At 40.7% G+C, this 17,799-nt stretch overlaps 1 long non-coding RNA gene across 1 annotated transcript; it reads left to right on the top strand.

Moving 5' to 3' along the window:
* Nucleotides 1-674: 674 nt before the first annotated feature.
* On the top strand, nt 675-16,933 carry LOC141370335 (uncharacterized). Its single transcript, XR_012374264.1, has 3 exons — nt 675-733; nt 13,677-13,757; nt 16,840-16,933. It is a non-coding gene; the product is annotated as an uncharacterized lncRNA (long non-coding RNA).
* The last annotated feature ends 866 nt before the right edge of the window (nt 16,934-17,799 follow it).

Raw genomic sequence — 17,799 nt, 5'->3', positions numbered from 1 at the left:
ATGAAAAATTGACACACAGAAATGCTGATAAAATAGTTGAATTTATACCCTTATGCTCTGCACCTGGATTTAACAGTAGTTTACATTTTGCAATATTTGTACTCTATCTGTACGTACAAATATATATATTATATATAACAAATATATGTATCTGTATATACACATATAATTGGTATCTATATTCCCCCTTTTTTTGGCTGAAAAATTTGGAAGTAAGTTGCCAGCTATCCTACCACATCACCCTTCAGTACCTCAGCAGAAATTTCCTATGTAATCACAATCCTTTTTATAACACTTCAGAAAATTAATGTAAAGTTCTCTAAAATCATTTAATATTCAGCCCATTTTCAAATGTCTTCTGTAACTGACTTTTTTGAATCACTATCAGTAAAGTTACAGAGTGGCATTCAGTATGCCTCACTTTTTCCTTCAAAGTCGAGCCTTTACCCCCACCCCATGACATTGACTTTTTTAAGAATCCAGTCCCTGGCATTTTAGAACCCTTCCACTCCGGCTTTGTCTGTTTCTTCACAGTGTTGTTTAAATTGTATCTTTACCTCCATCTCTCATATGTCTTAGATACTGGTGGTTATGTCTAGATCCTGGACTGAGTTCAGTGTCACCATTTGTGAAGACTATGTCACTGTGATATCGTGACCTTCACATTGCATCACACCAGGGGCAGATGCTTTTCAGACTGTCCCAGTGTCAGAGCCCGAAGCTTGACCACTTGGTAAGTGTGGGCACCCCAGATCTGTCCTTGTGAAAGTATATTTTCCTCTTGATCAATCTAGTACTTGTTGATGATCCTTGCCTGAGTATGACATTGGGGATCACAAAAGTTACATTTATTAATTGGTATCATTTCTCATTCTCTCTCTTTCTCCATCTAGCAATAGATCCATAAATTGAACAATATAAAGCCATTAAATATACTAATAAAAAATTAACTTAGTAGTAAATGAAACTGACACAATGTGGAACAATGGCACATTCTATACTCTTTTCCTTTGATAGGTAAAGCCAACACTGTTTCTCACGCATGGCCAGTTCTTGAAAAATTCACAGGCTCTGCGACACAGCAGTGCCTAGTGGATAGAACAGCTTTGACATGAACTATTTCTAAGGACGCAGTCAGCATTTAAGCCGTTTCGGTTGTGTTGGTCAGCACTGTGAGTGAGGGCGTCCGCAGGTATGGAAACATTCTGCGCTTAGGAAAAATAGTCTGCTTAAAATCCAAGGACCCAAGAGGTCTGTGTGACAGCATCTGGAGAGTGAGATGGGGGGGCTCAGCAAGACCAGAGGCTAACGGATCCCTCTGCTACCTTCCCTGACCCACTCTCATTTAAAGCAAATCAATGAGCATTTTAATGAATGCCTATTCTGGGTTAAAGACTTCGCAAGTATTCTTTCTTGCTCTTTTCTTCCTTAGCAGCCTCCAGTAATGAGGACTGCTTTCGGGGCTAGTTTTAAAACTACTTCTAGCACCTTTAAAAAATTTTAATACAGAGTGTATGGTCTTTAGTTCCGTAAAAGTGGTATTTTCCCCTAATTGTTTGTCAGCAGAATTTTGGGCTCAGTGGTGGTTAAGAACATGATTTAGGTTTGGAACATTACCGTGTAGGTATGTGAGTTTGGGCTCCGTCTCTTTTGATTTGTAGTTTCTTTATCTGTGAAATGGAAATAAAAATATGTGGTCCATAGGACAGTAGAAGGGACTGTGTGAAATAGCCTACATCTCACTGAGCCCAGAGCTCGATGAATGGTAGCCGTGATTGTGATGTTTGTTATTAATGACAGTGTTTGGCACCTAAGAAATGTATATATTTATTTTTTATTAACAAGCTGTTAAGGTAAACTCGGAGGGACTTGCCTTGCTTTGCGGACTTCTGATTTTACTTTGGTGCCGTATATTCTGCAAGTCCCTAGCTCCCATTATCTTCCCCCTTCGAAATCTCCGATGATATTCAGTAGCTTATGGAATCAATACCGCGTTCCTGAGGCTGGTGTCCTAGGACCCCAGCAATGGAACCAGATGTCTTGGTCTTGTCCAGACTCACATGCATGACCCCCCTGTGAGTCTAGCAGAGTGATCCCTCCACCCCGAGGCTCTTCCTCCCCAGGCTCCCCCTCTTCCTGCCTCTTCGTGCCCTTTTCATACTAGTTCTTTCTAGCTGGCTTTCAAGCTGCCTTCGAGTCAGCTTAAATGAAGAAACCTACCCGATTCTCTCCTTGCTTCCTACTCCAGGACCTCTGCAGCTCATTCTCTGCATGCACGATTTAGAGCACTTGGCCCTTTTATTCTCTATGTCATCGTAATTTATAGGAACCGAGCTTCCCTGGTTCCTTGCCCTAATCTCCGGTAGTAGCTAACTTCTTCCAAATATGCCTGGGAGTCACTTGAAGTCATGAACAGGAGCTCACAGACACATCTGGTCTATTGATCCTGCTTGGGAAGTTGCATTTCTCTTATTGTGCTTCAGTCCTGCCTTGGTGGATACCGCAGAGCCCACCCCTGCTGTTTCCTTTGCTACTTGCCCCGGGTAGAGAAATGAGGAGCTCAGCTTCTTGCTTCCCTTCCACCAGTCACCCCTCCCCGACCTTCCAGCTCCACCGCTGCCAGGGCCAAGGCATGGTTGGGGTGCAGAGTGGGGTGAATGCCTCCCCTTAATTTCAAGCCCACTTGGGCCTGGAGCACCTGTGAAATTTTAGTTCATTTTCCTTGCAACTTCCCTAACTGCATCATTGTGGCCTCAGTCCAAAGTCCTGGAAGTCTGGCCAGGAGATCAGTTGACTTGGCAGACCCCGTGCTGCACTCCCTATTGCCCCTGCCTGCTGACAGGCAGAGCTCAGTCCCTGACAGAACCTTCCTGGGCCTCTACTTCTCCCATCAGAGCGTGCCGCTGGCTGACAAGATCCTGAGAGTCACTTACAAAAAAGAGGCGAAAACTCTCTACCACACCAGTTTGCCAGACTTCTCCAGACATGTCTGAACCGCACCTTTAGGTACAACTAGGGCTTCTTCTGCCATCCCCACTCGATGTTTACCCCTTATGGAGCACGGCTGGATTGCACGCTTCGCTGGAGCACCACCGTTCATGTTCGCAGTGCCTAGAGCTAATAAGTTCTCAATCAATGTTGATTGGAGAAATACAGGAATGCGTTAGAATAATACTAGCTAATCATTTTTGAGTACTAGACACTATTTCTGCCGTGTTATAGACATTATCTCATTTCATCATCATGAAGATTCTGTAAGGAACTAGCACCGTTAGACGTGGGGTCTTCCATTTGGTCTCGCAGACTCATGCTCTGCCCTTCTCCACCTGCTGTTTGCCCCAGGGGACTGGCCCATGAGGATTACTCCAGTAGGACTCCCTTCCCTCTGTTTTATGGGTTTGGCCATTGGGAGGCACTGGAGGAAATCAGAGTGAGAGAGGGATCACTGGCTGGCCCCTCTCCTTCATTATCCCTGGCGATTTCTTCTCTACTTCGACTTCACCTGTGTAAATAATGCATTTGTTAAGCCCTCCTCTAATTATACCATGTCACCCATATCTCTCTAGGACTCTGAGTGGAAACGATATTATTGATAAGGAAACTGAGACCCACAGAGGTTAAGGGATTGCTCAAGATCACTATACTAAATTGTTGACCTAGAGATTAGTGTCTAAGCCCATGGCTTTGACCACCACCTGGCGCACACAGAAGGACTGCATGTGATGCTGGGAGGTAGTGAGGCATGGTGGATAAGCTCATTACTGTTGCAGCCGTAAAGGTTCGGACTCTAAAACTGGCCCCGGGACCTAGTTAGAGGGTAACTTTGGGCAAATTATTCTACCTCTTTAAGATAAGTCCTTACATTTGTGCAATGGGAATTTCACCTACCTTAGAATTATCATAAAGCTTTAAGTCATGCGCTAATTTCTTTCTTCCTTTCTTTTCATCGAAGTATAGCTGATGTAATGCAACTTTAGTTTCAGGTGTACACGGAGTGATTGGACAACTCTATACGTTATGCTGCATTCCCCACAAGTGTCGCTACCCTCTGTCCCCACATAGCACCATACCATAGACTGTATTCCCTGTGCTGTACCTTTCATCCTGTGACTTACTCATTCCCGAACTGGAAGCCTGTGTCTCCCACTCCCCTTCACCCCTTTTGCCCATGCCCCACTCCCTCTGGCAACCATCAGTTTGTTCTCTGTATTTATAGGTCTGCTTCTGCTTTTTGTTAGGTTGTACATTTGTTTTTTAGATTCTACATATAAGTGAAATCATAGGATATTTGTCTTTCTCTGACTTATTTCACTGAACGTAACACCCTCTAGATCCATCCATGTTGACGCACATGCTAAGAGCTCTTTCTTTTTTATGACCAATATTCCCTTGTATGTATGTACACCACATCTTTTTTTTTTTGTAGAATGCAACTGTTTCTAAACTTAAATTCAGTTAGCCAATATATAGTACATCACTAGTTTGTTATGCAGTGTTCAGTGATTCATTAGCTGTGTATAACACCCAGTGCTCATCAGATCATGTGCCCTCCTTAATGCCCATCACCCACCACATCTTCTTTATCCATTCATCTATCGATGGACTCTTGGGTCGCCTCCATATCTTGACTTGTGAACAATGCTGCAATAAACATAGGGGTGCATATATTTTTTTGAATTAGTGTTCTTGAATTCTTTGGATAAATACCCAGTAGTGCAATTACTGGATCATAAGGTAGCTCTATTTTAAATTTTTTGAGGAACCTCCATACTGTTTTCCACAGTGGCTGCACCAGTTTGCATTCCCACCAACAGTGCATGAGGCTTCCCTTTTGCTCACACCCTCGCCAACACCTGTTGTTTCTTTTTTGATTCCAGACATTCTGACAGGTGTCAGAATGAGATATCTCATTGTAGTTTTGATAATGCATTTTCCTGATGATAAGTGATGTTGAATACCTTTTCATGTGATTATTTGTCATCTGTATGTGTTCTCTGGAAAAAATGATTATTTAGGCTCTCTGCCCGTTTTTAATTGGATTTTTTATCGGTCTTGAGTAGTATACCTTTTTTATGTATTTTGTATATTAATACCTTAGATATATCATGTGTGAATATTTTCTCCCATTCAGTAGGTTGCCCTTTTGTTTTGTTGATTGTTTCCTTCACTGTGCAAAAGCTTTTTATTTTGGTGTTGTCCCAATAGTTTAATTTTGTTTTTGTTACCCTTGCCTGAGGAGGCATATATAGAAAAATGTTTCTTTGAGGTCAGAGAAATCACTGCTTGTGTTTTCTTCTAGGAGCTTTATGATTTCAGGTCTAACATTTAGGTCTTTAATTCATTTTGGGTTTATTTTTGTATGTGGTGCAAGAAAGTAGTCAGTTTCATTCTTTTACAAATAGCTGTCCGGTTTTCCCGGCACTGTTTGTTGAAGAGACTGTCTTTTCCCTGTTGTATATTCTTGCCTCCTTTGTTGTAGATTAATTGCCCATGTAAATATGGGCTTATTTCTGGGCTCTCTATCCTGTTCCATTGATCTGTGTGATAATGAGCTAATTTATGTAAAGTGCTAGCGTACTATCTGGCACATAATGAAGACTCAACAATTATCATAAAAGCTATTACTAAGGGGATTATTTGGAACTATGGAAGACCTGGGAAAAGTTTACCCAAGATGCTTCTATTCCAACGGATTGGACAGTCAGCTCATAGATAGGAATAATGACGGAAGAGTAATAGCAATAGAAGGAAAAGAACACTGGGTGGTTAGAATAGACCTTGGAACCGAAGGGCCCCTTTGGGGAGGGAATGAGCACGTGGTTCAAAGTGGACAGGCCATGTTTCATTTTGTGTTTCTTCAGTTCTCCCTCCCCCTGGTTTACTTGCCTTGGCACTGGCCATCTATTGAGTATGCAAACACCCCTCAGGCAATGTGGTCTGAGTGAACCAACAGAAATCAGTGGGCTTCTGGGACGTCTGGGTGGCTCAGTCGGTTAAGCATCTGCCTTCGGCTCAGGTCATGATCCTGGGGTCCTGGGATATGGGATCGAGTCCCGCATCAGGCTCCCTGCTCAGCGGGGAGCCTGCCTCTCCCTCTCCCTCTGCCGCTCCCCCTGCTTGTGCTTGCTCTCTTTCTCTGACAAATGAATGAATAAAATCTCAAAAAAAAAAAAAAAGATCAGTGGGCTTCGTCATGAGCCTTCTTCCTGGCTGTTAATTTTTGTGACAATAACCGTCACTTTCTGTAGCGTCCTGCCTGGCCGTTCTGGGGGAGTTAGGCTGGTGAGGACAGGAACGGGAGGGCCAGAATGCTGACTGACTTCAGAACATCCTTGGCTCTACTCTTTAAAACAAAGTATCTTTTCAGTGAGGAAAATTATACAGTATATTTTTGTGACAGCTTCATAATCCGAACAAAACTGTATAAATGATACCAGTGAGTGAAGAAATGTGTCTTAAGTGTGAGCTCTGAAGACAGACAGGCAGTGCCAAGTAAGTAAGGAATACCTCGTAGGGGCACACATCTTCCATCTAAGCAATGGCAAGGCTTGCAAATGTATGGCGTGCGTATACTTCCCATCCCCTACCAAAACTACAGAGGGTCTCAGCATCCCTAAACACTACACTGAAATTTGTCATCATTCATTTGATTGAAGTTAGTCCATGAAATATGAAGCTTGTCTGTTGTATTGTTCTGTGGAGAAGAGGATTCTACCTTTCCTAATTATACCAATGTCCAATGTTTACCCCTGAGTATAAAACCAAATGAGACTGATTTCTGTTTATTAGATGAATTAATGCTATTGTCAATATTTCATTAGCAAGTCAGTATTTTTAGTGAGGGTTATAAATTTAGAGCATTAGCTGCATTGTGAATTAGGATTTTTCTATTCTCATTTATGTTGCCTACAGGGACTGTATCAGTTGACTTTTGCTGTGTAACAAACCAGTCTAAAATTGATAACTTTGAAAGAATAATCATTGTGTTTGTTCACGATTCTGTGGGTCAGCAATTTGGGCTTGGCTTTGTTGGGATGAGTCTGTTCCTGGTTTTTTTTGGCTGGGCTCACTCATGTTTGCCATCAGCCAGGGGCTGCTGATCTCACTCACACGTCTGGCTGTTGGCTGGCTATTGGCAGGGACGGTGGAGGTCACTGGGTCATGTCCCACTTCTCATCCAGTAGGCTCAGCTGGGCTCATTCTTTTTTTTTTTAAATTTTTTATTGTTATGTTAATCACCATATATTACATCATTAGTTTTTGATGTAGTGTTCCATGATTCATTGTTTGTGCATAACACCCAGTGCTCCATGCAGAATGTGCCCTCTTTAATACCCATCACCAGGCTAACCCATCCCCCTACCCTCCTCCCCTCTAGAACCCTCAGTTTGTTTTTCAGAGTCCATCGTCTCTCATGGTTCGTCTCCCCCTCTGACTTACTCCCCTTCATTCTTCCTCTCCTGCTATCTTCTTCTTTTTCTTTTTTCTTAAAATATGTTGCGTTATTTGTTTCAGAAGTACAGATCTGTGATTCAACAGTCTTGCACAATTCACAGTGCTCACCATAGCACATACCCTCCCCAATGTCTATCACCCAGCCACCCCATCCCTCCCACCCCCCACCACTCCAGCAACCCTCAGTTTGTTTCCTGAGATTAAGAATTCCTCATATCAGTGAGGTCATAGGATACATGTCTTTCTCTGATTGACTTATTTCACTAAGCATAACACCCTCCAGTTCCATCCATGTCGTTGCAAATGGCAAGATCTCATTCCTTTTGATGGCTGCATAATATTCCATTGTGTATATACACCCCATCTTCTTTATCCATTCATCTGTCGATGGACATCTTGGCTCTTTCCACAGTTTGGCGATTGTGGACATTGCTGCTATAAACATTGGGGTGCACGTACCCCTTCGGATCCCTACATTTGTATCTTTGTGGTAAATACCCAGTAGTGCAATTTCAGCTGGGCTCATTCTCATGGTGGTGGTCATAGTGGTCCCAAGAACAGCAAGAGGGCCAGTCCCAGTACATGGGTACTCTTTAAGTCTGAGCTTATGCCACATTTGCTTGTTCCATTGGCCAAAGCAAGTCATATGGTTAAGCTCAGTGTCATTGGGAGAGGGGGCTTTCTCAAAGGCCCAGATATGGGAAGGGAATTATTGCGGAGTCTTTTGCAAATAACCTACCACAGAGACACAGTTGCAACATGATAATGTATAGTAATAAAACAATACGCTTATATTCACATAACTTTCAGAAAAGGCTTATGGTAATTTAATGGTTCTACTTAGACATAACATGGAGACATTTAATATTATTCAAATGAAATCCTATGTTGAACTATGGTTCTTAACACTACCACTACTGTTAATAAATATTTAATTTCATAATCACCCAATGAGAAAGGTATTATACTCTTATCCCCACCTTACATGTAAGGAAATTGAAACTTGGAGAAGTTGGACAACTTGCCCAATGTCACCATAGCTAAGGGGAGTTGTATTTGGGGAGCTGTAAGGATATATTAATTTAATGTGTACATGGGAGTTAGTCTGGAGACTTCCACAGTATTCCGTGAGTATATGAACACTATATTCATGTAAAATACTAATAGTCTCTCATGTTCAATTATTATTTTTTAAATTTCATTTTGAATTTTATTTATTTAGACCACGTATAGCTATAAAACTAAAAATGTGCTAACGTATTAAATTTCTCATTGAGAACATTTCTAAAATTGGTTCTACATTTTGCTTTAACTGGAAATGACTGCAAATACAATCCAAACTCCAGTTTGCAGAGAAGTCACAGAACTTTACTTACTATTAAATAATCAAAACTTTTCAAGCTCCAGCCATTAAGTTGGGTCATTAAATCTGAAACTACATTATCAGAACACTAAATTACTGGATAGCCTCCACCTCTTATTTTTTCAGTGATGACCGAAGGATGTCTTTATCAAATCTCTGTGTATGTCATTGATCATTTGTTTAGATTTAAAGTAAAAGGCTTTATTTGAGGGAGGAAGGTTAAAGTCTACGTAAGGAATCCATATCACTTCTGCGTCAAGCACACGTCGAGAAAAGAATAGAAATGGAAATCCTGTTGAAACAAAGATTCTTCGAAAGGATAACTCAAGGAAATGAGAAACAGGTTTTTGCTCCATTTGATAACATTCTCCTCTGTCTTCCTGAATGGAGTCTGAGAAAATATTAAATGTCACATCAGTCTTCGCATGATAACTTTTAGATTTAAGTTCGGTGTGAATGGCTCATTAATTCTGTGATTGCTCTCTTAGAATTAACTCAACATCAAAGAAGGAAGAAGGCACAGTGGAAGGGCTGGTGTTTTCCAGTTTAGTTCATTAAAACTCTGTTAGACGAGAGTGGCAGAGAGAAGCAGAGGGACGTCAGTCTGGCCTTCTTTTTTCAAGGCTACTTTTGGTTTTATACTGAACTCTGTCTCAACAGTCAGCCCCTTGAGTTAGTGTGGCAACATGGCGCAATCGACTTCCCCGCCCTTCCCATGTATGTATCGACAGCGGATGCAGATTAAGGTAAAAACATGGATGAAGATGATTGGGAATGTTTCACATAAGAATTGATTTTGATGAGTAACTTTAGCATCAGTTTATACAAGGGTTTCTCAGCTGGGCCAACTGTCACTTGGCAATTCTGGAGGTATTTCTGGTCTTCACCACGCGGGGTGGAGGGGTGTCACTGGCCTCTAGTGAGTGGAGGCCAGAGATGTTGCTAATCATCCCACAATGCACAGGACAGTCCCCCACAACAAAGAATTATCAAGCTCCAAATGTCACTAGTGCTGAGATTGAGAAAATCCCAATTTATGTCATAGGAATGTCACTCCAGTTCTAATTTCTTAAACAATCCACATATAGAGCCATTGGTGTAGATGGCTATTTCTCAGCGATATTTTAGAAGGGATTTTGTGTGTGTGTTTGTGTGTGTGTGTGTGTGTGTGCGCATGCGTGTGCACGCACAGGGGATTAAATTAGGTTATTTCTGAAATCCATTAAACTGTAAGATACTATGCTTTCCATTTATTTGACTCTCCTGGGGGCTGCCATTTATAAGATGCCCAAGGAATGAGGGAAAAGCAGCAGATATGAAGCGAAAGTTTGCGTACCACATGTTAGGAAGGCACATTGCATTACTGAGGGGGCTGCCTACTCATCCTCATGCATATGTAAGGAGAACGGCACAGGGAAGGAGGGCTTTTCAGCTCTTTCTGGAGAGTGTTTATTAGTGAAGCTTAGTCATTTTATTCATATCTATATGTTTAAAAACTGGAAGTTCAATGACTTGGTTAAAAGATTAGCTATGACCTGTTATCCTAAGGCAATGGTTTTATGGGTGCACATATCTGTCCAAATTCATCAGATGGTGCAATTTAAATATGCAGTTTATCGTGTCTAAATTAGTTCTTCATCACACTGTAAAAACACAATGCACATTAACATTCCCCAATTGTAAAGGGTTCAAACAATGTACGCCTGTGGTAAAACAGTCCTTCACTCCTCACTCCCACCCCCTTGGCCAAGGTCGCAACTGTTAACAATTTGATCTAAGTTTAAATATATATACACATGTTTTAATGTAATATGTAAAAATGGTCACATGAATAAGATCACAAAACTTTTTGCTTGCTTTTCTTCACTTTTCATCATGTTGTGGAGATCTTCCTGCATGTGTACTCATTCTTTTTTGATAGCTACATAGCATTTCATAATGTGACTGTATCATCAATTACTTATTTATTTAGGCTAAATTTTTTCTTTCACAAATAGCACAAAAAATCTTTTTAAAAAAATTTATTTTGGAGGGCAAGAGAGAGTGAGTGTGCACGTGCACAGTGGGGAGGGGCAGAGGGAGAGGGAATCTTAAGCACAGAGTCCGATGTGGGGCTCAATCTCATGACCCTGGAATCATGACCCTGAGATCATGACCTGAGCCAAAACCAAGAGTCGGATGCTTAACTGACTGCACCACTCAGGCGCCCCCAAAAATCTTTGTATATAAATATGAATCATGTTATAAGTTTAATTTTTAGAGGTAGGATTGCTGAATAAAAGCAAACATATCCTTAAGATTTGGGTGGCTACTGTTAAATTGCTTGCTGCAAAAGACTAACAACTGAGCCTCTTCAGAGTATTCAGGAGAGCCCATTTATGACAACTTTGACAATAAGGAGTATTATAAATCTCTTAAGTTTTGCCAATTTGACAGGCAAAAATGAGTTTTATCGGCAAAGATGAAGGTCTTTGTTATTTTGTGTTGGAATTTCGGCATTCCTCTTGATTTTTAGATAGTCTTTGCATGTTATGGATACCAACTCTGTGTTACATGTTTATAAAACATTATCTGTGAATAGTCAGAGAATGACCATATGACCCAGCAAGTCCACTGCTGGCTATGTGCCTCAAAGAATTGAAAGCCAATGTGCACAGTAGTCTTATTCATTCACAAAAGGTAGGAGCCAAAGGGGTGAAGGCCACCTGAGTATCCATCATCTGGTGAATGCACAAGTGAAATGTGAGATATATATATATATATATATATATATATATATATATATATATATATATATATACACACACTGAAATATTATCCAGCCTTAAGAAGGAAGGAAGTTCTTGGGGTGTCTGGGTGGCTCAGTCAGTTAAGCAGCTGACTCTTTTGATTTCGGCTCAGGTCATGATCTCAGGGTCCTGGGATTGAGCCCCCTGAGAGGATTCTCTCTCCCTCTGCCCCTCCCCCCATGTTCTCTCCCTCTCTCTAAAATAAATAAATAAATCTTAAAAAAAAAAAAGGAAGTGCTGAAACCTGCTGCAACATGGATGAACCTAGAGGAACCTATGGTAAATGAAATAAGGCAATCACAAAAGCCAATACTGCATTATTCCTCTTAAATGACGTACCCAGAATAATCAAATACCCTGGTGGTTACCAGGGGCTGGGGAAGGGGAGAAATGAGGAGTTACTGTTTAATGGGGACAGAGTTTCAGTTTGAGGAGATGATAAAGTACTGGGGATGCATGGTGGGGATGGTTGCACGATGATGTGCGTGTGCTTAATGTCACTGAGCTAGACGCTTATAAACAGTTAAACTAGTAAGTTTTGTGTATATTTCACCATATTAAAAAGTGGGAAAAACATATAAATATGTTGTATTTGAATAAACAGATATAAAATACATTTAAAATATATATTAAACATTTTCTTCTGATTTGTGAACATTAGTTCTCTTCCCAATAATTTGAAAGGTTACTTTTATAATAAACTATATTTCTATATAGATAAGGATCTGTTTCTAAAAATGGACTCTTATTGGCCCATTTTTAAAATTGTCACATTGGTTTAATTATTATAGCCTTAGAGTATACTTGATGGTTGACAGTACAGGGCCATATTTTTTGTTGTTTTTTGAATGTTTTCAATCTTGAAATATTTGTTTCATGTGAATTTTAAAATCAGCTCATCAGCTTCTATCTTGAAAATTATTGTTGGAATTGCACTGAATTTACAGATAAGTCTATCTGGTGAGATATATATAGCCTAGGACCCAGGGAATTTTGATTAATCACACTTTTCTTCGTTTTCTGAATATAGCATAATCAATTTTTATTATTAAAAATTACTCTTATTGATAAAGTGTTTTGGAACTGCTCATGCTTAAAATCCTTCTCTAATTGTTCTACAGTTTTCTACATACAGTACTTCATCAGTAGTAGTAATTTAAAAACTGCGCTCTTGCATGCTACAAGCTAATAAGTATTCCCTACTATCTTGTCTATTAGCTATTTATTAATTTTGTCTTTACTGAGAAAATGATTTAATTTTTATAAAGAATAGATGGATTTTTGGCTCTCCAACAAATAGAATGATAATTCGAATGTATGGTATGTTTTTCTCTTAAACAAATACATGTGTTCGGATTTTCGAGGGTAGCTCTGTCAAGAAACTATTTCTTGAAGCAATCTAATTATTTTAACCTGATTTTCCTGATTTTCATACTCACAAGGAAAAAGCAGTCTTTGTAGAAGCAAAAAAGGAAGCTAATGTTAAATGAACATCAAACCCTGAGAGGAGGACCACAGTATCACTGTATTGGTGTTGCAGATATATTTGTTTGTTTCCAAATACCACTTTGGAACTTTCCATATGTCACTTACTGTAAAATTTCCCTGGTTATGGCATTTTATGAAATCCTCAGTGCTTCCTAGAATAAAATTCACCATCCTTGGAGAGGCATTCAGGAAGGCCCTCCCTCCTCATAGAACTTCCCGGAAGGATGTGGCCTTCTGTCTCCCACACCAGAAATTCAACTAACTCATTAATTTGCTTGGCAAATTAATCCTTTGGTTTCAACAAAGTGGGACTATGTCAGCTGGTGGATTTGGTGACTTTTGCTTTCTGTAGGCCACTATGTCTCTGTCTGTCTCTCACACACACTTACACACTCACATTCCTACACCCACACTCATGCTTTCCTCCCCTTCTCTTTGCACTGTATTAACCTCATTTTTCACTGTGGCTTTGACATTAGTCGTTTACGTATCTGAGTCCATCTCTAAGCTGCTCCTTCCACCCTCTCGTAAGCTTCTGGAGGGCGGACAGCGTGTCTCCCTTGACTCTTGTGTATCCTCAGCATCCAGCAGTGTGCCTGGCACCTCCAGAAAGTGAGCAAAAAATACTTGTGGAGCCAATGAAGTCAAGGACAGCTGCTCAGGTAACGCACACATTGCTTTCTGGTTCCGTTTGGGAGGAAGGCGGCCAGATTCATGGTTTCTTTCATAATAAAATGATTCCTGACATAGATAGCCCTTCCCCTATGTCTTTCCTAGAATGCTAATTTGACATTTGTGCAAAAGGTAAATCGGTGTGTCTGGCCGTAGTGGGGAGGGAGTTGTCACTCCTGATGGATGACAATGCACCGGAGTCTGATCCCTGGCAACCTGTGGCATTTCCCATCTGTGCTTAATATCACTCCGTGTCTGTTCGGAACGTGGAACTATCCCAATGTTCTGAACGGAGACATTTTTAAAGGAAGAGCTTGTTGTTACCTACTCACGCCAGAGAAAATTATTTAGACGAAAATACGGTGGCTGAAGCCACAGATAGACACACACACACTCTCTCTCTCTTTCTCTCGCTCTCTCTCGCTCTCTCTCCAGCACTACCTCATGTTACACTGAGGTATTCCTGGCAGACTTTCTTGCTGATGATTTTAGCCACAGTCTGAGTAATGTCTGCCCGCCTGCACGTTGTAAAGTGATCTCCCTTTATTAGATGAGGTCTTGAATGAAGGGCGGGGGTATTGTGTCTTCCTGGGTCAATATCCTCTGCCTTTCTACCACCTCTCTGCTCCCTGCAGACAGTGGATGCGGAGGAGAAGGATGCTGTGGAAGGAAGGGGTCTGCTCAGCCACAGCCTTTTTCCATGCAAAGAAGGGCTTTTCATTGTGCCTAATGCAGTCATGTCCAGTTAACGTGGAAGAGTTTTGAGGGTTTCTTGCCCTCGCCCGTTTTTAGTAAGGCTTCTAAAATGGAGCCCTAGATAGCACAGGTGGGGAACATATAATTAATACGCAGTTGGGAATGTCAGCTGTAAATGTAAATCCAGGAGTCTTAATGCATCCTGGAATCCTGCAGGTTCCGTGGAACAATTTTTTTTTTTCCACGGATATAAAAACAAGTTGTAATTTATTTTTATAATAAATGACTAGATTTGTTGAGAAAATAATTTCCAAATAAATGTGTCCTCATTGAACCAGAAATAGTATGTGAACTCTTCAGCTTACTATGCATTTTTGACTGGAAACCAAAAAAAAAAAAAAAAAAAAAAATCGTGTTATTTATAAAGGCTTAAGAGACTGTCAAAATAGAGTGCTCCTTATCCCTAGCGATGGTTAGCTTTTTTTTTCTTTTACGGGGTTTGTTAATTTTAAACAATGTCAGACAGGCATACACAAAGGTCTCCATCACCAGAAGCAGGTGGTAAGAATTGAGACCTGTGGTAAATTTATCACATCCTTTTAAAACGTACATATGTAATAATGTTTGGCTTGTTCTCTGAGAGTATCAGACCACTGCGAAGTTTTTATCAAAAATATTTAATAAAGCAACAAATGCAAAATACTTTTTTTTAAAAAAGATTATTTATTTATTTATTTGACAGAGAGAGACACAGCGAGAGAGGGAACACAAGCAGGGGGAGCGGGAGAGGGAGAAGCAGACTTCCCGTTGAGTGGGGAGCCCGATGCAGGACTTGAGCCCAGGACCCTGGGATCATGACCTGAGCAGAAGGCAGAGGCTTAACGACTGAGCCACCCAGGCGCCCCAAATGCAAAATACTTTTAAGGTTAAGAAGAAGTACAAATAATGACCATGTGAAGGAAGGGCACATTCTCTAAATGATGCTGTCCCCGCCTTATTACTGAGCATTTTGTCACACAATGGGACAGCTGTGTCCCGTGGCATTGGACCAATGGTTCTGAAAGTCAGGGATGATGACAGAGTTAGGCTTACAAACGAGACACTGAAACTTCTGTTTCAAGTGTGTGTAAAAATAGGTATTTATGTACAACTATGCTTATATATGAATATAATAGTTAATGAGGCATACACAAGTAAAGGTGATAGCAAATGACTGCTTCCATAAAGGGGATCTGGGTAGCTGGGGCACCCAAACATCCTTCTGTGCTTTTTAAATTCTGTATCTATTTTCTTAATTTCATAGCAATTTATAAGGAAAAAAATGTTCCAAATAGATGAGTCCAATTTCTGTCACTTTAAAAAAATCAAGCCAAATAATCAAGCTAAAAAAATAAAAAGATACAGGATTTGTGCTCTTTCCCTCTGCTCTTCTGAAATATTTGATTAGTACCTGAGCCTGGAAGGCAGTATGATGTAGGGGCACTTAATTTCCATGGATGACTGTAGAAATACCCAGTTAATTAATAAGAATCCAAGGTTATTTATTTGTATTCCCAGAGCCCAATAAATGATCAAAACCACAAGATACTATGAAATAGTTATTACTCTTTCACAGATGGGACAAGTAAGTCTCAGCAGGTGAAACAATTTGCCCAGGGTCACAGAGCTAGTTTGCTACAGGAGGTAAATGACAGTGACATTTCTGCCCCGGAGCAGTTTAAACTAGTGAATGGTCTCCATCCTTTGTAAAAACCTATGGGTGGGACGATTTGTACTTTAGTCACAAGAAGATACAACGTTGAAACTTTCAAACACATCTTTTACCAAACGGAGTTTGTCATACTCAGAAGGCAATGCAGACGGTCCTCGGCGTGCTTCAAGCAGGTTATAAATTATAACAACTTTTTATGTCCCCAAGTATCTTCTTGAAATGTACTAAAGTAGTTTCCCTAAAAATGACTCTTGTAAAGTCAGGCTTTTAAGAGTGGTAAACCATTTCTGGCATTTTTTTTTTAACGGATTTTTTTTTTTTATGTTCATAATTTTACTTTAATCTACCCCTTTGTTGCTTTTGATGTGTCTAAATTATTCATTAGTTCTATAATGGGTTTTATTTTGTTTTTTACTTTATTTTCCTAAGTCTACAATATCCCTTTTTATATATTTTTTATTATGTTATGTTAGTCACCATACATTACATCATTAGTTTTTGATGTAGTGTTCCATGATTCATTGTTTGCGTATAACACCCAGTGCTCCATGCAGCACGTGCCCTCCTTAATACCCATCACCAGGCTAACCCATCCCCCCACCCCCCCTAATGGATGTTTTTAATGATAGTTGAACTCATTAGCTTTACCTCGTTGTCTCACACAGTGCCACGATCTTAGAGACTTAAAGCCACGCTCACTACTTAATCTCACCGCTCTGAAGGCTGGGGTAGCATGGCTGGATTCCCTGTTCAAGGACTCCTAAGGCTGAGATCAACATGACAGGTACACTGCATTCTCCTCTGGAGCTCAGGGTCCTCTTCCAGGCTCCTGTGGCTGTGATGGGACGCAGCTCCCTGCCAGTGTACGACTGAGGTCCCGCGTCCTTGCTGGTTGTGTATCCGTGGTCACTCTCAGCGCCTAGATTCCGCCTGCGTTCCTTGTCATGTGGCCCTTCTGTCTTCGAAGGCAGCGATGGAGAATCTCTCTTGAATCAAAACCTTCTCATGCTTAGAAACCCTGTCGCCAGGAAGAGCCCAGTCCCTCCCAAAGGCTCACCTGATTGATTTTATCTTAATGTCACCAGATGGTCTTATCTGAAAATCAACTGACTCAGGACCTTAATCATATCTGCAAAATCCTTTCGGAGGAGTACCTTGATTATTAGTGTTCAAATTAGTGGGAGAGGGTACAGATACACCAAGGGTGGGAATCTTGGGGCTGTCTCCGAATTCAGCCCCCCATAACTGATGAGGAGGCTGAATGTTGTATAAATATCACCACCACCACCACACCTCCTCCTAGCCTGTCTGCTCCGCCCCCTGCTGGGCGACTTTCCCTTCAAGAAAAAAGCAGGAGAAGCATTACCACTTTACTCATATTTACATAGGGTCCTATTTAAGTGATAACATCTTGCTTTCATCTTGCTTCATGTGAACCTTAAAAGAGCAGGTGCGAGAGAATTTAATATCCATACATAGTTGGACACTCAGGGAGATGGTATTATCTGCCTGAAGTCCCACGGCTTTCTGTATCTCCATATTCCAGGAGGAATCAGCCATATTTCAAGGTTCTGAATAGACTGCAGACTTCGATTTCTACAATACTTAAGTAGCAACATCTCTTA

Source organism: Callorhinus ursinus, unplaced genomic scaffold, assembly GCF_003265705.2.
Source record: "Callorhinus ursinus isolate GAN/ISIS: 27379988/994484 unplaced genomic scaffold, GSC_fseal_2.0 scaffold32, whole genome shotgun sequence".
NCBI classification, from domain to species: domain Eukaryota; kingdom Metazoa; phylum Chordata; class Mammalia; order Carnivora; family Otariidae; genus Callorhinus; species Callorhinus ursinus.
The sequence above is the reverse complement of the archived record's forward strand: the minus strand, read 5'-3'. Positions and strand labels throughout refer to the sequence as shown.